General features: G+C 46.8%; 1 long non-coding RNA gene across 1 annotated transcript in view; it reads right to left on the bottom strand.

The window, feature by feature from the left end:
• The window catches only part of LOC110348888 (uncharacterized), a 35,672-nt gene extending 14,648 nt beyond the window's left edge, over nucleotides 1-21,024 (bottom strand). Inside the window, exon 1 of the long non-coding RNA XR_002394480.2 lies at nucleotides 20,835-21,024. This is a non-coding gene — a long non-coding RNA (uncharacterized LOC110348888). The remainder of the gene's footprint in view (nucleotides 1-20,834) is intronic.
• Nucleotides 21,025-21,870: the final 846 nt, after the last annotated feature.

Below are 21,870 nucleotides of genomic sequence, written 5' to 3' on the forward strand. Positions count from 1 at the left end.
TATGTCTGGACGCCCCCACTGTCCCCAAACCCTTGGACCTGTCTTCTCTGAATTTCGACTGACCTCTTGGAGCCGGGACTCCCCCGACTGCTCTCCCACCTGTCTTATTCTCCCCAGCACTGTCCCTTCTGGGCCTCACACATCGTATTTTGGGACAGACCTCACGGGCTCCCACAGGGCCACATTCGCTATCTTTCGGCCCAAGGTCCTTGGGATTCTTCCCTTGACCCCAGGCCAACTGATTGACATAACGGTGGTTGTGCCTTTCAGTTTTGGGATCACCCCAACTTTGAGTCTCGTCTTCTGGTCCATCTCTTTTGTCACCTTTCTGTCTTCCCTCTGTCTTGCCCACAGCTGAGCACAGGTGAATATTTGATTCAGTCAGTCCTCACTCATCTGCTTTTTATTAACCTCCATCTTGGGTGGCCCCTGCCTGTGTTCGCCAGTGCTTTCCCTCCTGGGTTTTCGACTCCTTAAACAGAGTTTTGAGGACAGCCTCTGACCAGCGGTGGCTTTGTTGTCCTAAGGGTATTTTTCCCCTCCCTCTGAACCCCACAACCATACTGACCTTGCAGTTGAGGCTACCCTACGACCCTGACAGGAGGAAGCATTTTGGAGTCTCTTCACCTTTCTCCAGTGGAAACGTCAGTGGCTTCTGAGCCTTCGACGTCAATACAGGGGTCCTGGTCCTTTCCTTTAACCTCCAATCAAGGTACAGTCAGGCCCCTCTGACCAGTGACCCTTTTGATAGCCTCTCCCTCATGCTGCTTTGTCTTTTCATTTGTTCTTGCAGCTCCTGTTCTTGGGCACCTCCTGCCTGCCCTAAGTTTCTCTACAGTGGAGTCATCATCTTCACAACCTGTTACACTCCTTGGTCTGCATCCTTAGAAATTTTCCTCAGGATTTTCTGATAATTATGGAGTGAAATTGTCAAAGGACAAACTCTGCACTTTTTGTGAACTAACTGGCCCTCTTTTGGTGTGGGCTGGCCCTCTGAGGGCTCCCTGGACCCTGCCTTGGTTCAAGCAGTTTGGAAGGTAGTTACCAAGTCACCAGGACACTCCGATCAGTTCCCTTACATTGATTCCTGGTTTACTCTAGTGCAGTGCTCTCCTCCTCCATGGCTAAAGGCTTGTGCTGTAAAAGCCTATTCAAAGCTACTTGTTTCTAAAAGCTGTTCTCCCCTTCACAGGTGTACTCCGGAGAGGCAGAAACCAGTTCTGCAGCAGTCAGATGCTGAGGAAGTCCTCCCGAGTCCACCTCCCTATAACCCTAGCTCACCCCCCTCTCCTGTCTGTCCTGACCCATCTGCCCCCAACTCCCTCCTTTCTTCCTCTACTTCCCCTGCCACCTCTCCCCCAATATAAGAGTGAGTACAGTGAATGTCTCTGATCCCAGCAGGAGGTCACCACCTCAGGAACATGCAGTCCAGAGATTCTCTTACCTTTGAGGGAGGACCCTCCTCTGGATGGAGCAGGACTGGGAACCGGCCTATTCCTGGTATATATCTCTTTTTCCACTTCTGACCTCTACAACTGGAAAACCCAGAATCCACCATTCTCTGAGAAGCCCCAGGTTTTCATTTCCGTGACAGAGCCAATTTGTAGGACTCATCTACCAGTCTGGGATGACTGTCAGTAATTGTTATTGACCCTGTTCACTGCTGAGGAATGGGAGAGGATTAGGTTTGAAGCTAGAAAGCTCTTATTGGGGGGACACTCAGAAGGAGGCCCACAAATTGCTGAAGCAAAGGTTCCCCTCAGAGTGGCCTGAATGGGATCCAAATTCCTCAGTGGGGAGGCAGGCTTTACTCACCTTTCACCAAAACTTGTTAAATGGGCCGGGGATTTAGCTCACTGGTTCCCTGCCTGCCTTGCAACCACAAGGTCCTGAGTTTCTTCCCTGGTACCACGCGCGCGCGCAGACACACACACACACACACACACACACAAAACAAAACCAAAAAAACCTTGTTAAATGGAATTCAAGCAGCAGCTCAGAAACCCATAAATCTGTCAAAAACCACTGAAGTGACACAGGGACCATAGAAGTCCCCCAGTGCATTTCTGGAGAGACTCAGAGAGGCCTTCCACATTTATACCCCATTCGACCCCTCTGCTCTCAGAGAACAGTAGAGCTATAAATGTGGCTTATGTTACTCAGTGTGCACCTGATATGAGGAGGAAATTACAAAAACTGGAGGGATTCCCAGGAATGAACACATCTCACCTGTTAGAAGTAGCTCAAAATGTGTTTGACAATAGGGTTTCAGAAAGATACAAATTGGCCACAGCCATGGCTGAGCAGTCAGCAAACAAGCAAAGATCTTAGCAGCAGCCATCAGAGGGGACCCCACAGGACCCAACCCCAGGAAGCCCAAAGGGCAGATGCCTAGAAAGCCAGGAGGACACCTGCCATTGGGCAGAAATCAGTGTGCCTTTTGCAAGGTGGAAGGGCACAGGAAAAAGGAATGCCCCCCCACAGGCCCTCTGCCAAGGTACCATCTCTCCCCACTTCCAGGGGAGAAGACGATTCTGACTGAGGAAGCCAGGGCTCCTTCTCTCTTGGTCTCCGGGAGCCCATGGTAAATGTTGAAGTAGGGGGCCAACGAGTCTGTTTCCTGGTGGACACTGGTGCCAAGAGGTCAGTGTTAAAAAAAAATCCCCTGGGAAAGCTTTCATCACAAACCATTTCCATCCAGGGGGCCACAGGAGCAGTCCAAAACTGCCCACTCACGAGGGAGCGACTAGTGAGCCTGGGATCAAAACAAGTTACTCTTTTCTGGTAACACTGGACTGCCCATCCACCGTGCAGGGATAAGACCTCGACAATACCCCATCTCTCAGAAGGCCAGACAGGGGATAGCCCCTCACATTGAGAGATTGAGGGACTCTGGGAAATTAACTCCCTGCAAGTCTCCTTGGAACACCCCATTCCTACCAGTACAGAAACTGGGGACATCAGATTACAGGCTGGTTCAGGACTTGAGAGAAGATAACTGGCGAGTGTTGACTGGATCCTACTGTCCCCAACCAATATACCCTCCTGAGTTTGCTGTCTCCTGAGCACCAAGTGTATACTGTGCCAGATTTAAAGGATGTTTTTTAGTGTGACCCTTGCCCCAGCCAGCCGTCTATCTTTGCTTTTGAGTGGACTGATGCAGTTTCCAGTGACTCCTGCCAGCTCACCTGGACCTGGCTACCTCAAGGATTCAAAAATGCACCCACCCTTTTCAGTGAGACCCTCCAGAAGGACTTGGTGAGTTTTTGATCCCACCACCCTAACCTCACCCTGCTTCAATATGTGGATGATTTGTTACTAGCTGCTATGAGCTATTCAGAATGCCTGCAGGGGACATGAGAGCTTCTTCAGCTACTAGAGTTGGGCTACTGCATATCACCCAAGAAGGCACAACTCTGTGCCCCTAAAGTACTGTACCTGGGATATGAAATCTCAGAAGGAAGAAGAGCCTTGTCCCAGGCCAGGAAAAGGGCCACCCTCCAGATACCCACACCACCTACCAAGAAACAGGTACGAGAATTCCTAGGTGCAGCTGGATACTATCACCTATGGATACCTGGGTTTGCTGAGATTGCACGGCCCCTCCTTTCTGCCACAGGAGGAAATCAACCCCTAGACTGGGGAATAGATGAAGAAGGCTTCCAGAATCTGAAGAGCTTTGGTATCAACTCCAGCTCTGGCACTACCCGATGTTACTAGGCCTTTTCATCTATTCATCCATGAGGTAAGAGGGATTGGTAAGGGAGTCCTAATGCAGTCCTTGGGACCCTGGAAGTGCCCTGTGGCCTATCTAGATCCTGTGGCCTCAGGATGGCCTTCATGTCTTTGGGCGGTAGCTGCCACAGATTTATTGGTCAAGGAGGCTGATAAATTGACCCCTGGACAGGACCTAGTCCTAACCATCCCTCATTCAGTAGAGACTCTGCTCAGGGAGGCTACTAACAAGTGGCTGTCAAATGCCCACCTCAGTATCAAAGACTCCTCCTTGACCAGCCTGGCATATCCTCTCAGGAGGACAGGTTCTCAATCCAGCTACACTGGTGCCAGATGATGATCCAGACATCCCAATTCACCACTGTTGAGTAGGTGCTGGACCAGACCCAGGGGGGCCAATTGGACTTCACAGACACCCCCTTGGCTGAGGCAGGTGCCACCCTCTTCACAGATGGAAGCAACATGGTGGTAAGCAGGGTACAGGGGGTGGGAGCTATAGTAACTACAGTTGATCAAGTCATTTGGGCCCAGCCTCTGCCCAAGGGGATCTCGGCCCAAAAGGCAGAACTGATTGCCTTGGCCCAGGCCTTGAGATGGGGAAAGGAAAAGAAGATAAATGTGTAAAGTGACAGTAGGTATGCCTTTGCTACTCTACATGTCCACGAGAGCATCTACAAGGAGAGAGGGCTTCTTACAGCTGCGGGAAAGACTGTCAAAAAGAAAGAGATATTGTCTCTCCTAGAGGTGTTATGGCTTCCCAAGAAGGTGGCCATCATTCATGTTCAGGCTCACCAAAAGGACAATACACCCGAGGCTAAGGGAAATCAACTTTCAGACCTGCACAGCCAGAGAGGCAGCCCTGAGGCCAGCTGAACCCTTAGACATTCTGCCTACCGTGAGACCTCCTCGCCCTTTGCTCCCAACTAGCCCTACTTACAGTGAAGAGGAAGATAAAAGAAGCAAGCCAGTTGCAAGCAAACAAAGATCCTCAAGGCTGGTGGAAATGTCCAGATGGTCACATCTACCTCCCCCAGGCATCAGGATGACAGCTCATCCAGCAGCTGCATTTGGTCATGCACCTGGGGTGCTCCAAGATGGCTGAGCTTCTAGCTGCAAGATACTGCTTTACAAAGCTGCAAGAGCTGGCCCCCCAGGCCTCTCTTACGTGCCCAATCTGTATACAAGTAAATCCCCACCAGGGCCCATCTGCACCCCTTCGGGTCAGATTCTGGGGTAGGAATCCTGGAGGACACTGGGAAGTGGATTTCACAGAGCTCAAACCACTGGCAGGTGGCTATCACTCCCTCCTAGTTTTCATAGATATTTTCTCAGGATGGGCAGAGATCTATGCTACTCGGCAGGAGACTGCCACTATGGTGGCAAAGAAACTTTTTCAGGAATTAATTCCCAGATTTGGACTACCAGTATCCATTGGATCTGACAATGGCCCCACCATTGTAGCTTCTATAACTCAGTCAGTAGGGCACTGGGTATAAATTGGAAAGTCCACTGTGCCTACCAACCACAAAGCTCAGGGCAAGTGGAATGGATGAATTGGATCCTAAAATCTACTCTGACTAAACTGATGTTGGAAACTGGTTAAGGGTGGGTCAGCCTGCTGCCTTTAGGTGTTCTTAGAGTTAGACGTACCCCTTAGGAAGCAGGTTTTACTCCTGATGAAATTATGTTTAGAAGACCCCCTTCCCCCTCAAGGTTAAAAGTGATTACTAGAGGCAGGTCTGTGCATGCCCTACCAAGGTCCCGAGTCCCACAGAAGATGCTGAATCACCCCGCTGCAGACAGGCAGGTCTGCCCATGCCCTACCGAGGTCCCGAGTGGCACGGAACATGCTGAATCAGCCCGCTGCAGACAGGCAGGTCTGTGCATGCCCTACCGAGGTCCCGAGTCCTGCGGAAGACGCCGAATCACCCCACTGCAGACAGGCAGCCACCTGATTCCACACTACAAAGACGCAGAGGACACCAGACCACCAGACCCAGGTACTGAGTCCCGCTGCTCCTGGCCCAGAGGTAGGGGCTTCTGAGCCACCGTCCCACTGCTCCTGGTCCAGAGGAAGGGGCTTCCCGGTCACCATCCCTCCCGCTGCTCCCAGCCCAGAGGAAAGGGCTTTTGGGCCACCTTCTGTCCCGCTGCTCCTGGCCCAGAGGAAGGGGCTTCCAGGCCACCATCCCTCCCACCACTCCCGGCCCAGAGATAGGGGCTTCTGAGTCACCATCCCACTGCTCCTGGTCCAGAGGAAGGGGCTTCCCAGCCACCATCCCTCCTGCTGCTCCCAGCCCACAGGAAAGGGCTTTTGGGCCACCATCCCTACCACTGCTCCCAGCCACTGTCCCACCTCTCCCAGCTCAGAGGAGGTAATCCGTGCAGGCGCTAACAGCCCCCTGCCCCAGTCGAAATGAGAAAACAAGTAAATAAGTCTCAAAACCAGACTTCCACATCACCTACAGCAACTCCAAAGGGAAATGAGATGGAACACTCTGATACTCAACCACCTGGCCCCACTGAACTGGTAATAAAAGGGGATCTGGAAAAAATGAAATCAGAAATAATTTCTCAGATAACAGGAGAAATTGTGCCCCTAGTGAAAGACATGATTAATAAGTCTAGAGAGGAGCTCAGGAACATGATGGAATCCCAACATAAGGAACAAATGGAATCCATAAAACAGATGCAAATAGATTTCCAGGACATGAAACACTCCATTGAAAGTCTACACAGCAGAATGAGCCAATGTGAGGACAGAATTTCAGATATAGAAGATAAGATTGCAATGAGTGACCAGGAAAAGAAAAATGGCTTCAAAATTATAAGGGAACATGAGAAATCAATCCAGCAGCTGCTAGATGATGCAAAGAAGAATAACATAAGACTGATTGGGCTCAATGAAGAAACAGGAGAGAGTGGAGATGACATAAAAAATCTCTTCACAGAAATAATGGCAGAAAACTTCCCAAGCAGGGAAAAGAGCTTGACATACAGATAAGTGAGGCATATAGGACTCCAAATAGCCTTGATCAAAAAAAATCTACACATAGGCATATAATTGTTAAGATTCCAGGAACACAATAGAAGAACAAAGTTCTACAAGCAGTTAGAGAAAAGAAACAAATCACATAAAAAGGAAAGCCCATCAGAATCACAGCAGACTTCTCAACACAAACAATCAAGGCAAGAAGAGCTTGGAGTGACATATTCCAAGCCCTAAAAGAAAACAGCCAACCCAGATTGATGTACCCTGCAAAAGTATCTTTCAAAATTGATGGAGAAATAAGATACTTTCATGACAAAGAGCACCTTAGGAACTTTGTGAATACCAAACCAGCACTCCAAAGAATTTTACACAATATCCTAGGAAGAGACATTGAGGATCACAACCCCAGGAAGCAAAGCAGAATGAACCCATCTGGCATGACAAGAAACTAAATGTAAAGGGGGAGAACCCAACAAAAAGAAAAAGTCATGGCAATGACAAGTCAATACATTTCAGTTATAACCATCAATGTTAATGGTCTCAATTCACCAATCAAAAGAAACAGACTGGCAGAATGGGTCAAGAAGCAAAATCCAACAATATGCTACATACAAGAAACACACTTAGTTCAAAAGGAAACTCATAGACTGAAAGTTAAAGGGTGGAAAACAATACTGCATGCGACGGGAACCCGAAAAAAAGCAGGAGTAGCTATCCTCTTGGCAGATCAAGTAGATTTCAAACCAACACTAATTAAGAGAGATGAAGAAGGACACTACATCCTTATAAAGGGAAGAATCCAAGAGGAAGAGATGACAATCATAAATATCTATGCACCAAACACTAGTGCACCCAACTATGTAAAACAAATACTAACGGACATGAAAAGTCATATATGCACTAAAACAATTGTAGTGGGGGACCTGAACACCCCACTGTCACAAATAGATAGATCAACTAGACAAAAAATAAGTAATGAAATACTAGAACTCAATCGAACTCTTGAACAAATGAACTTAACAGATGTTTACAGAGTCTTCCACCCCACAAAATCAGAATACACATTCTTCTCAGCTGCACATGGGTCATTCTCCAAAATAGACCACATACTCACACATAGAACATGTTTAAGTAAGTGCAAAGGAATTGAAGTTATCCCCTGTATATTATCAGGCCATAGTGCAATGACATTGGAGATCAAAAGCAAAAGAAAGCACAAAAATTTTATAAACACATGGAAATTGAACAACACACTTCTGAATAACCAATGGGTCACAGAGGAAATTAAAGAAGAAATCAGACAGTTCCTTCAATTAAATGACAATGACAATACAACATATCGGAATGGATGGGACACAATGAAAGTAGTCTTACGAGGGAAATTCATAGCAGTGACTACTCATATTAGGAAAACAGAGCAAGCCCAATTAAACAACCTGATCCTGAACGTCAAGCTTCTAGAAAAAGAAGAGCAGGACAACCCCAAAGCTCATACAAGGGAGGAAATTATAAAGATCAGGGCAGAAATCAATGCAATGGAGACTAAGAGAACAATACAAAAAAAAAAAAAATCAATGAAGCCAAGAGTTGGTTCTTCCAAAGAATAAACAAAATTGACAAACCCTTAGCCAGCCTTATCAGAAAAACAGAAGAAAAGGCCCAAATCCATGCAATTAAGAATGAAAAGGATGAAATTACAATGGACCCAGCAGAAATCCAGAGAATCATCAATACCTACTTCAAGAACCTATATGTCCCAGCACCTGCCTGGCAAGCACAAGCTCCCAAGTTCGACCCCCGGTACCCAAAAAAAAACAAACCAAGAACCTATATGTCAATAAGATGGAAAAAACACAGAAGAAATGGACAGATTCCTAGGTATGTATGCATTACCAAAGTTGAACGAAGAAGACCTAAAAATTCTAAACAACCAAATATCAATCAATGAAATTGAAAATAATTTAAAAACTTACCAACTAAGAAAAGCCCGGGACCTGATGGCTTCACCGCTGAATTCTACAAGACACTTAGAGAGGAACTACTGTCACTACTGTTTAAACTCTTCAATGAAATTGAAAGGGAAGCAATACTCCCGAATTCATTTCTGGAAGCAAGCATTACCTCGATCCTCAAAGCAGAGAAAGACTCAACCAAAAAAGAGAACTATAGGCCAATCTCACTAATAAACATAGATGCAAAAATCCTTAATAAGATACTGGCAAAAAGAATACAGAAGATCATCAAGAAGATCATACACCCTGACCAACTACGCAAATCAACCAATGTAATACACTGTACCAATAGAGCCAAGGACAAAAACCATATGATCATATCAATAGATGCAGAAAAAGCATTTGACAAAATCCAACATGCATTTGTGATAAAAACCCTACAAAAAAATTGGAATAGATGGTGTCTACCTCAATCTGATAAAAGCCATCTATGAAAAGCCAACATCCAATATCATACTAAATGGTCAAAAGCTGAAATCCTTCACACTAAAATCAGGAACAAGGATGTCCACTATCACCACTCCTGTTCAATATAGTCTTGGAAACATCAGCCATGGCAATTAGACAAGAGAAAGAAATAAAAGGAATAAAGATAGGAAATGAAAAAGTCAAATAGTCATTATTTGCAGATGACATGATATTCTATATAGAAGACCCCAAGAACTCCACCAAAAGTCTTCTAGACTTAATAACCAAATTCAGTAAAGTAGCTGTATACAAGGTCAACACACAAAAATCAATAGCTTTCCTCTACACAAACAACAGACTCACTGAGACAGAAATAGGGCAAACAATTCCTTTCACAATGTCAGCCTGGACCTCCTGCTTTCCTTAACAGTCAGGTTTTCTCCCCGCCACTCAAGAAACTGCATGCTAGAACTCTCACTTATTCGTAATAGTAACTATCTCCTTACTCATTTGAGGTAAAGATATGACAGCAGTTCATCCAAAGCCTAGAGTGCTCTGTTCCTGTTGTCACAGTGTGTGCCTTCCCCGAGTAGGGTAGCGACACAGCTCCCTGTGTGGAAACAGCTGAAGCCGCAGGGACTTGGGGGCAAGCTGCTAACTGAACTGCACCAACCAGCATGGGCCTTGGTTAACCAGGTTTATTGTATCTCCAAGAAAAACAGAAGGACTAGACCTCTGTAAGGGTTGGTGGCAGGGAGTTCTGTCTTCTCGGTAAGGTATTACAATCTGCTGTGTCTGCATAACCGCTTTCACATTATTGCTATCCAGACTATGTCCTATGGAGACACTTTGTGTGTTTGGGGGGTGTGGGGCTGGAGCTTGAACCCAGGGCCCAGGGCCTTTAGAGCATTTTTTTTGAGACATGGTCTCGCTAAGTTTCTTAATTGTCCAGGCTGGGTTCAAACTTGGGATGTTTCGGCTTCAGTCTCAGAGTGCTGGGAATATAGACATGCTACCACATCCAGGGACACTTCTGTTTTGTTTTTGAGATGACTGAGGATCTGTCACACACTTAAATCTCAAGAGATTCTTGTGTGACTTAATACTATGACCTGAGTCAATTCTCAGATTTGTGACACATTGAAAAGATCATCCTGTCCCTGGGAAGCAGGATCCTGTAACAACTCAGCAAGTGTATCTGTCATGAAAACTCCCTGCGGGTCCCTCACGAGGAAGGGACATCCATTTACTCAGGTGCCTATATTGGCAGGGGGAATAACACATTTTAGGGTGATTGGAGACAGCATCTAAGTTAACAGTGATGTCCAGAGGCCCAAAGTGTCTTCCTACACCCTGCCCTTGTTAGAGCAGCCACTCAGATAGGTATTCCCTGGGTCTGACTGAAGCCCTGCCCAGGGCACCCTGGTCTGTGAACTCACCTGTAACTGGCCTCAACTATCCACTTGGTATAGAGTGATTGATCCCATACCAAGTCCCTGGCCTGGGGACTAACTGCTGTCATACTGGGGAGGGCCACATGCAGACTGAGCACACACCTAGCCAACCTCTGTGGAAGAGGTGCTCACAACCACATGGACAGAAAGTCTGGGCAGGATGACATCCGTCAGCCTGAGTCGGCATGTTATGTCCAAGAATGGACAGAGGCTACCTACAGCCCTGACAGCATGGACTCACTTCTCAGACTGTCACCACACTGCTGCCTCTGCATGTCCCACTGGTCAGGAGCAGAGACCAGCGCCAAGCCTCCTAGACGGTGCTATTTCTAAACAAGACCAAATGGCCACTTAGGGGCAAGCCGACATTGCCTCCATCCTGCAGGGACCAGAGTGTCCTCCTTCTGGGACAGATGCCTGCAGAGCCTCAGGCAGCACCACTGGGGGCTCACAGATGCCAGTCCACACAGCATAGCAGATGACTGCAAGGAAGGCACAGGAGAGCACCACGGGCAGGTGACCCACAGGGTGCATTACAAACCACACTGCCCAGCAGCCGCCTCAGTGCTGGGAGGGAGCCAGGTGAGGGGCACATGCCTGTGACCCCTCCACTGGGAGGCTTAGGGAGGAGGGTCTGGACCCTTGCTTCAGAAGAAAAAAACAATGCTGGAACAGCTCACCCTTCTCAATCCTGGCTTTTACTTTCTTTTCCTCTATCAGTTGCTCTGTTTTTGTCACCAGTATGTGTTCAGTGTCTGTAATTTAAAACACTGGAAGAACTAGTTTCTATTTGTTATAATCCCTCTTCCCTGCTTTTGCCCTGTGAAATTTTTGTTCCTACAAATAAAAGTTCTGGAATTTTTAGTCAATAAAATAAAAAATAAAACATCATCCTGACCTGGTACTAAGTATGTCATTCTATGTAAGAGCACTTGCACTTGAGTCTTCTTAAAACCACCTCAGTGTTGTTTACCATCAAGATACTAACAAACTGAACATTTCCTCAGTTGAATATGCAGCTTTTCCTACTCTCTTTTGAAGTCATTCACTAGTTTATTCAGCAAATATATGAGCACCAGCTGTGTCAGGTGCAATGCTGGGCACCAGAAATAAAAAAGTTCTCCAAATGAAAAAAGGTGGCTGGCCAGGGATTTAGCTCAGTGGTTCCACCGCCTGCCTCGCAAGTGCAAGATCCCAAGTTCGATCCCTGGTACCAGAAAAAAAAAAAAAATTCCTAAAAAAAGGTGGCTGGATTTGATCTGTGCACACTGTATGCATGTCTGCAAATATCACACTAAACTCCTTAAATATGTACAGTAAGAAATCTAGGCCTGGGGTTGTAGCTCAGTGATAAGAGCTCTTGCCTTAGCATGTGCATGAAACCCTAGGCTCATCCCCAGCACGGAGGAAAGAAGGGGGCCATCCTAATGCTCTTTTGGGCAGCAAACTTACAAAACTGAACAATGTAGGAAGATCCACATCATCTCTGCATTTCACAATGCCTCAAAGATGAAGCATTTCAGATAAACAAGACGTAATTTTGGGTGCTAGTTGCATTTATTGCTATTGGGGTAATGCTTCTGGGCCCTCATGAAATAAAGCTAGGGAATATATGTATATACACAGTCATACACACAGGTGTGTGCATTCATATCTGTATACACACACTTACATCATATACACGGATGGATGGGTGGATGGGTGGATACGTACATACCTTTTGTGTGCCCATGGTACTGGGGATCAAACCCAAGGCCTTGCACATGTTAGGCAAATGCTCTCCCACTGAGCCACTCACCCAGGATTTCTCTCCATTTTTTATTGATACATAATCACTGTCTTATTTATGAGGTACACTGATCATTTGGTGCATATGTACAGTTTGCAGTGATGAAACCTGGGTCCTTCGCATTTTGCTGGAGCTGAAGTGCCTGCCAAGAAGACACCCTGAAAGGAGAGGTGCCATCAGAGCCTTGTCTAGTCCATGCCCCCAAAGAAGGATACATGAATTTTGATTGAAACAAAGAATAGAAACCAGAGTGGCCCACTTCCTCTCCTGTGTCCCCTGACACAGCTGAGAGCTCCACAGGGTTGGATGTCCTGGTCACCAAAGGGGACCAGCAAGAGTCCTACTGACAGTGCAAGCTGTCCAAGAAGCAGCAGAAAAAGCAAGGGATCTACATCTTGGTGGCGGTCATGGGGCAAGAGATCGTGGAGCTGCTCTTGCACAGTGGGGACAGGAGAAACATGCATGGATTCCAGTGAGTCCTATGGACCCCTCTGGTATTCCCTCACCCCTCTGTACCAGGGGCCAGACAGGTGTAGCAGCCCCGGACAGAGGCGTATGACCACTCAGAGCCTTCAGAAGTGGCATTCCAGTCCCACCAGCAGGGTGGTGCCACCTGCCAGTGATTGGTGGGGCAAGAGGAAGCTAGGGTGGAGAGTAGAGGAGTATAATCTGCAATCCCAAAGGCAAATGGAGCGAAGGACGCTAGTTCACCTCACCAGCTTCCTTCCTCTGAGCATCCCTGAGAAAGAAAGGCCACAGAAATGGCAGAATTGCTGCTCCCAAACCCATGTGGAGAAGCAGGTCGGGAAAGGTGCCTCCCAGACTTCCCTGGGGACCAGTGAAATCGTCCTCCAGATTGTGCAGGGCTGCAGCTGCCATCTGCAGGATTACTGAGGAAGGTTGGTACCTGTGGAAACTTCTGACAGCCAACTCCTGCTTCAGAATTCCCTGACACCTCTGAAGAAGCCAGGCCAGGCATGGTGATGCACACCTGTGATCGCAGCACTCAAGAGGCTGAGACAAAAGGATCACCATGAGTTCAAGCCCAGCCAGGGATACACAGCTCAAAGCCTGAACTGCTTTGAGAGCCTGTCTCAAAAAGAAAACTTCCATAGACTGCACAGAAGTCTAGAATGTTTCATCCCACCCCTGCTGCTCTCCTCACTTGGTGTCTTTCCGTCTGTCTGACGGGGCTCTGTCCTGCTGGCCTGACTACCACACACGTCTCCCAGGTGGCCCATGCACCTTCATCCCGCCTTGCTATTGTGCCTACAAGGTCCTGGGACAACACAGGAGCCTCCTGAGGGAGGGCAGCAATGAAACCTGCAATTGCTAAGCTGTGCCATGGCTGTTTACATGGAGAAAATAGTCAGGAGGGTGTTTTCCACTCTGCTGGAGGAGTTGTAAAAATTCATAACATATTTAGAACTAAGCAAACAGAAAAATGAAGCAATTATTTGAGGAAAAAACAAAACTCTAAAAACAAAAACAATAAAAAGTTAGAAGCTAAAAAAAAAAAAAAAGTTAGAAGCTAAACCCACTATTTGGCTCAGCCATGACAGTACCAACACGGTCATAATAAAGTCACACTGAATTCTGATTCAGCCAAAAACTGTGACACAGGAGATGGAGAATGTGGAAGGAGTGGGGGTAGGAGATGCACCGAGGAAAGTGCGCTAAAATTCCATCCTTTATAATTGGGGTATCAGCATACAGAACCCCAAGTTTATACATCAGAAAATAACTTATATATATATATATATATACTTAATGTATATACTTGAGTAGCACATAAGCATAAATACTGAAAAAGTCTTGAGGAAGTGAGAAGGATGAGGCAGAAGGCTGATTTTTTTGTACAAACTTATAATCCAGACTAATCTTTTTTCTTTTTTTTTTGTGGTGCCAGGGATCAAACAAAGGGCCTTGCTAGGCAAGTGCTCTAAGACTGAGCTACACACCCAGCCCTATTTAATCTTTGTGCATTTTAAGAAAAAATACAAAATGAAAATATTACATACCAAAACCTCTAAGAATTATACTGATGAAATTTTAAATCCACATAGCTTGTTTTCTAGGAAAACAACATGCTTGATCCTACAGATGGTAAAATAAAACAAAACAAAAAACAAAATAAACCAGTACATTAGAACAAGTTGAAAAAGCAATTATTTCTGCCCTCAAAGAAAGGAGTCTCAAGCATCTGGGGTATAAAGCAACTGAAATCTAGCATGCTGGGTCAGAGGGTAAATGGTATAAGCACTGTGGAGAAATGAGGCCAGTCCCTACTAAGCATGAGTGGCCACCCCACCCCTGGGCATGTATCCAACAAGACTGAGTGCTGGGTTCACCAAAAGAAATGGACAGGAATCCAGGCATGGTGGTGCATACATATAATCCTTCTACTGTGGGAGGCTAAGCAGGAGGATCACAAGTTCATGCCCAGCTTAGGCAATTTAGGAGAGCCGGTATCAAAAAATTAGAAAGGGCCATGGATATAGCTCAGTATGAAGGCTCTGGGTTCAATCCCCAGTACTGCAACAACCACAAAAATTCATATCAGCTTTATTTTTAGGCAAAAACTGTGAACAACCTGAAAACCCAGCAACGGTAGAATGAGTAAACAGGAACACAATGGTACTGCAGTTCACAAACTTGATTCTTTCCACAATTATGGTCGCAAATTGAGCTGGACGAGAACCCAAATCAAACCCATTGGTTCAACATTGACCTTATGTGAAAATTTGATTTGGTTCTCCTCCAGTTTAGTTTGTGGCCAGAATCATGGAAAGAATTGAGTTTGTGAACCGAGGCACCACTGTATTCATATAATGAATACACAGCTATAGAAGGAAAAGAATGAGCCAGTGACCATAGCGGATAACATGGGCAAATCTCACAAACAATCTTGAGTGAAAAAAAAAAAAAAGTTTACAGAAATTAGATAGTGGATACCATGGGGGGCACTGGCTGGAAAGATGCATGAAAGAACCTGTGGAGTGGTGGAAGTGTTTCATACAGTAAGACCCTGACTCACAGCGAGTTCTGTCCAGGAGAATCATACCTGTGAAAGCTCACAGCATGAATGTTCCTGAGTCGAGGACTTACTGGACTCTGACCCGTGTGATTCTAGTTCAAGCACAATCATGGGGAAATTCACAAAAGCTGTATACTTCAAATGTTTGGACCTTAATGGTCATAATTCAATTTTATAATGGGAAAAAGTGTCATCCAGCCCTGATAACATTTACTGTGAGTTCTAAGAAAGAATTAAGATCAAAGCACAGTGTTCTTCCTCATCTGTTTCTGTCGCAAGCAGCTGTGGAGCCCTGGTGCTGACTTGATGAGCTGAGAACCTCGGCCTTAGCAGGTTCACATAGTTACTGGTTAATGACATTAATCTGTGGGCCTTGGGCAACCCGCATGCTCCTCTAGGTTGGCAGATATCACATCATTTGATGTAAACATGAAAACATGATACACATCTGCTATCTGTTCTGGAACCCTAAGGTTTATTGACCATGGCTGGTCACACCAGGAAGGCACCTCGGTGACCATCTTATATAAGAACTCTGCTCCGAGCCCTGAGTGGTTTCTCTGGGAAGAGATGCCTTGCATACCTGTGGTTCACAGCCAGAAAGAAAAGACGTCTGTGCGACACTTGCAATGAGGCTGCTCTTGACCTCCCTGGCCTTGGCCTCTCCGTATCTTTTTCCTCCTGGCCCTATAGTCTAATGCTTCGCTTAACAAACCTCAGCTGTGGGCCGGGGATTTAGCTCAGTGGTTCCGCCGCCTGCCTCTTAAGCCCAAGGATCTAAGTTTGATCCCCACTACCAAACAAACCTAGCTGTGATGCAACCTGATCGTGGGTCACATGACCCTTTCTACAGCGATGGAGAGGAAGCCCCTAGCTCTCCTCCGCTCTGGGCTGCTGTGCTCACATTTGGCCACAAGCACCTTCTCCCTCAATCCTCATCTGAGCTCCTTCCCTCAATACTTTCCCTTGGTCTCAACAGCCCCAGGACTTTGGCTGAAGAGAGGAGCTAGCAACCTGGGCTAGTGCAACATCTCGTAGGAAACCAGAAGTTAACCATGTCTTTCAAAATAGTTTATGGCTGATACATTTTGTAGATTTTATTTCTATATGCTCATCTAGGCTGAAGAGCTTCTTTGTTCTTTCAGTAGATCGTCTACTCAAAAGCTAAGACGAGCCAGAGTCCTCTCTCTCTGCTACATGACACTGCTTTAGGTCATAAGCTATCCCTTTACTGCTGAAAGACAGTAGAAAAGCAAGCCAAGCCCAGCACCAAACAGCACTGGCAGGAACATCCCTGTGACAATTAGCAATAGGTGGAGCCGTAGCCAGCACACTGGCACATACCTATAGTCTCAACTACTTGGGAGGCTAAGGCAGGAAGATCAAAATTCCCTTTGAGGTCACAGCCCAGCCTTTAAAGGTTCCACCACCTCCCAATAGCGCCACCCAGGGGCCCAAGCCTTTAACACATGGGCCTTTGCAGAAATTCAAGACCCAAATGTAATGTCCAGCACGGCAAAGACTGGGACCCAGGTGCCTTCCAGCAGCTGGTGAGGATGGAAATTTTAGAGCAACTTGGGAGAACTGGAGGTCTAACCACCTCACTGAGTGTTTAACCCAGTTATGAATGAGTCATTCAAATGTACTGATGTGGAAGAGTGTAAAGTGGAAAAAGGAAGCCATGGGGAGCAGGGGTTACATACATGAGATGTTTCTGGATGCACAGGAAAGGTCTGGCAGGGGCCCCAAGCCACTCCCAAGAAGGCAAGTGACTCAACCATGGAATGTGCATTTGAAGCATTTGCAGAGTATACGTGAAACTTCTAAAGCAGTTTAAAGAGTGAGCATTAAAATGTTAAACCATTTCTTAAAATGTTAAATCATTTTTAAAAAGGAAAGCCACAGGGCCAGGGATTTAGCTCAGTGGTTTCGCTGCCTGCTGCGCAAGCGCAAGGACCCAAGTTCAATCCCCAGTACCAAAAAAAAAAGGAAAGCCACACACTGTATGGGCCTTTTTGCCAACTATTCAGCTGACAGATAATTAGTATCCAGACTATGCACACAGGACAAATACAAATCAGTAAGGAAAAGATAATGCATAGAAGCAGACAAAGATCATGAATGGCAAATCACTGAAGGAAGCAGAATGGCCAATAAACATGAAAAGATGTGCACTTCCTGTAGGAGCAGAATGAAGAAAAATTGTAAAGTCTGATGGTACCAAGGAATGCAGAGAATGAAGACACAGACTCTCTGATATCTCCTGGTCCAACCACTGAGAAGGGCAATTTGGCAATATCTAGTAAATGATGATGCACTCTGGGAAACTAAAGCAGGAGGGTTGTGAGTTTGAGCCCAGCCCGGGCAACTTAGCAAGACACTGTCTCGGAAAATAAAATGAAAGACTGGGGATGTGGCTCAGTGGGAAGGTCCTGTGATCAATCACCAGTACTATAAATAATAGTTAATAATAACTAAAATTGAAGAAACAAATTGTTAGAGGCCTGGCAAGCCCATTTCTATTTAAATCCTCAGCAGTGCCCATACATGGAGAGAGACACATTCCAGAATGTTCTACACCATGGTTTATAACAGTGAAAAACTTAAAACTACCTAAATATATACATTGGGATGACATGTAGCCATCAAAATAAATAACTGAGCTACACATAGCCACATGGAATTAAAAAATCTCTGAGGCAGTGCTTGGTTTTTATAAAAAGTAACTTGGAAAAGAAAGATAAATTTGAGTCATTTGTAGAAAAAAATGAATGGATCTTGAGATCATAATGTTAAATGAAATAAATCAGACACAGAAAGTTAAGTATTAATTGGTTTCTCTTACATGAGAAACCTAAGGTGTAAATATTTCAAAATAAAAGAGATGACAGGAAACAGAGACATCGATTTTGTGGACCAGGAAGGGGATCCTGGGGAGGGGAGAAAAGCGATCAAGACGTAGTGCGCATACGCACCAGTTCCTCACAACGAATGCCATGAGCATGTGTTACAAACTTGTGCCAGTAGTAAAAATAAAGTCACTCGGGGCCCTGGAACTAATTTCAAATTTTAAATAATGCAGAAAATGTTCTGAGACCACAATGCAATTAAGGTAAAAATCCACAATGATGAGTGTGGAATTTCCTTCCAGGAACTGCAGCCCTGATGGCCGCACAACACTGGCCAGGTCCTGAAGACCATGGAGCTCTGCACTTTGAAATGATTCAAATGGTAAATTCTATTACAGTGTTTTAAAAAAATCAGTGACAATGGGGCCGGGGATTTAGCTCAGTGGTTTCACTACCTGCTGCGCAAGCTCAAGGACCCGAGTTTGATCCCCGGTACCAAAAAAAAAAAAAAAAATCAGTGACAAAAAAATACCTCAGGAAACCCCATATTTATTCTTCAGAAATTTTTTAGTTTTGTTAGTCCATGTGTGCAGCATCTAATAGTTACATTCCACATGGGGGGTTGGTGCAGGTACCTAACACATGTACCAACTTCCACGGGAAATGTCAACATGTACTCTAATAAACTAAAATAATAAAAAACAGATGAGGAGAGGGGGAAGAGGAAAAAGAATTAAGACGTAGGTGCCATATTCATTTTTTTAAGTCTTCTAAGTAACCAATAAGTCAAAAGAGAATGCACAATGAAACTTAGAAACCAAGAAAAGGACAATATGGCATTCAAAATTTATGAAGTGAAAGCTACACTTAGGAATGTATAACTCTAAATTAATTTGTTAGGAAAAAGACTGAAAACAATCAAAAAACATCCATCCCATGAAGGTGAAAAAGAAAAGCAAATTAAATACACACACACACACACACACACACACACAGTAGGAAACCACAGAATATTAAATACAGTTTTTTGTGGTACTGGGGATTGAAGAGAGGCCTCACATGAGCTAGGCAAGTGCTTGCTCTACACTGGGCTTGAGCCCAGTCCTCTGACGCGCCGTGACTACAGAATACAACTGGCAGCAAGGCCAATAGTTCTTTAGAAAGATGAATGCAATCGGTAAGACTGATACTGTATCAGTAATTGATAGGCCTCGTGAGACTAAGAAAAAGATAAAACTACAAATACTCAGGCCGGGGATGTAGCTCAGTGGTTTTGCCGCCTGCTGCACAAGTGCAAGGACCCGAGTTCGATCTCCAGCAGCAAAAAAAAAACTACAAATACTCTTAAGGAGTAAAAGTCACCACCACACTGCTGCCAATGCTGTGTACCATGCATCTAATCAGAAAGACACCATCAGACTAATCTAGATTGAGACACAGTCTACAAAACTACCCACCTGGACACTTCAAAAATGCCAATGTCACAAAACCCAAATCTCAGCCTAAAGCACTGTCCTAGAATGAAAGAAACTAAAGTGAATGCAAGCCAGGTGTGGTGGCACACATCTGTCATCCCAGCACTCCGGAGGCTGAGGCAGGAGGATCACTCCAAGTTCACTGCCACCCTGGGCTACAGAGTGAATTACATAGCAAAACCCTGTCTCAAAAACCAACCAACCAAGTAAAACAAATACAACGTCCGGTCTGGGATTTTGCAAAAAAGTGCCATGAAAGACATGGAGAAACTGACAAAATCTGAACAGTCTGCAGATTTGACACCTGATCCACAGCTGTCCTGTGGTTACATTGGGCGGACGTTCTTGTTCTTAGGAAACACACACTGAAGAAATTAGGTGCCAAGGGGCGTGATATTTACACCCCACTCTTGGTTCAGGTTCAAACGGACCCAGGGGTAGAGTCCAGAATTTAGTTCTAAGAAGCCCCAGCAAACAGGCCAGCGGGAGCCTGTGGCCTCCCACCAACACACGCGCACAGGTGCAGGATAGCAGCAGGGCCCCAACCCCGCTCAGCTCCTGAAGTCCCAGTACGCAGGTGACCTTGTCTCAGAGCCTCAGTTACTTCACTGTGAAAAGGACAGCAGTGTGGCCTCAGGTCCTGCCCCGAGGCAGAGCACAGCGAGGCCCAGGCCCTGCTGAGAGGCGACACCCCAGTGGGCTCCTGGGACAGCAGACCTGCCGCACCCAGCCCCGTCCCTGCTGGCAACACCAGACGCTTCCCAACGGGCAGGGCGGACGGAGCCGAGGGCCCGTGGGCCTGAACACCATGCCGGGTGGAGCCAGAGTCCGAGCAGGGCCTGCTCGGTCCGAGGCCACAGGTGCCATTTGGGCTCTCCCTGCTCCTGCACCTCTTCCCTCCCCCCAGCAAGACAAGGCCCCTCTTCCTCATCCCCACAGGAGCCACTGCCACCTGGCTGGAGAGGCCAGGGAGCCTCTGAACACCCTCTCCACTCTTCCTGGGCTCACAGGTCCCCACATGGGCTTGCGACTCAGGGAACGACAGCCTGTTATGTGTCTCTAAGTTGGGTGGGACAGACTTACCTTTGGCTGGCACTTGGGCAGGGACGGGCAGATCCCAGAGACCCAGGGAGGGTATGAGCTAGGACCAAGGCCTCCAGGCGCTTCTGCAAGGCCAGGCTGCCGCCTGCCCGAAAGAGCAGGCAGGGAAGCGGTTGCCAGAGCCTCAGAGGCACCGCTTAGGAAGGAAAGACAACACCTGCTGACCGGGTGGAGGGAGCCTGGGCAGCCTGCAGTCTGGGAGCAATCAAGACCTAAACTGCCACGTGGAAGCCGCCCTCCACCTGCTTCGTGCAGCCCCGCACAGCCCCACCCTCTCAACTGGAGCCCGAGGCTGCAGCCTGGCAGCGGGTGCGGGCACCTGGCCCCGCAATCCTCATGCAGTGGTGGCTCCGGGTCTCTCCGCGCCCCCCAGACATCAGTTCCTCAGGCTCACCGGCCTCCCTTCCCTCCAGAGACCTTACTGCGAGGCCAAGGCTGGCAGTTTTTTTCCCGCTTTCCTGGGGACAGCCCCACCTCCTCTGAACTCTGCTGCAGTTTTCTCCCCCAGCTGCTTCGCTCATGGCCTCAGCCCAAACCCAGTCCCACCTGGGCTCCAGGATCATGGGCAAGACCCCCTCCCCATGGCCGCTCAGAGTGGGTGCCCCGGACCATTCCAACATTAAGCTGGCCGTGGTGCTGCAGGCCTGTACTCCCAGCACTTTAGAAGGCTGAAGCAGGAGGATCGAAAGTTCAAGGCCAGCCTGAGTGACTTAGCAAGACCCTATCTCAAAATAAAAATTTAAAAAGGGCCAAGGGGTAGAGCTGGGGATTTAGCTCAGTGGTTCCGCTCCCTGCCTCCAAAGTGCAAGGTCTCGAGTTAGTCTCCAGTACCAAAAAAAAAAAAAAGAGTGGGGGGGGTTACTTCTAAAATGTGGCCTTTCAAGTCCCCACTTCCTCCCTAGGGCCAGGGCCCTGACACCCTGGCTCCTTCCTCTTCCCATGCCAGTCCCTCCACTCCCATCTGCTCCTGGGAGGCCTGGGCTGGCTTCCTGCCAGTACCCTCCAGACACCACCGAGC

The sequence above is a fragment of the Heterocephalus glaber genome, unplaced genomic scaffold (genome assembly GCF_053883595.1).
Source record: "Heterocephalus glaber isolate CG9 unplaced genomic scaffold, H.glaber_assembly_v1.0 deba00001687, whole genome shotgun sequence".
Taxonomy (NCBI): Eukaryota; Metazoa; Chordata; class Mammalia; order Rodentia; family Bathyergidae; genus Heterocephalus; species Heterocephalus glaber.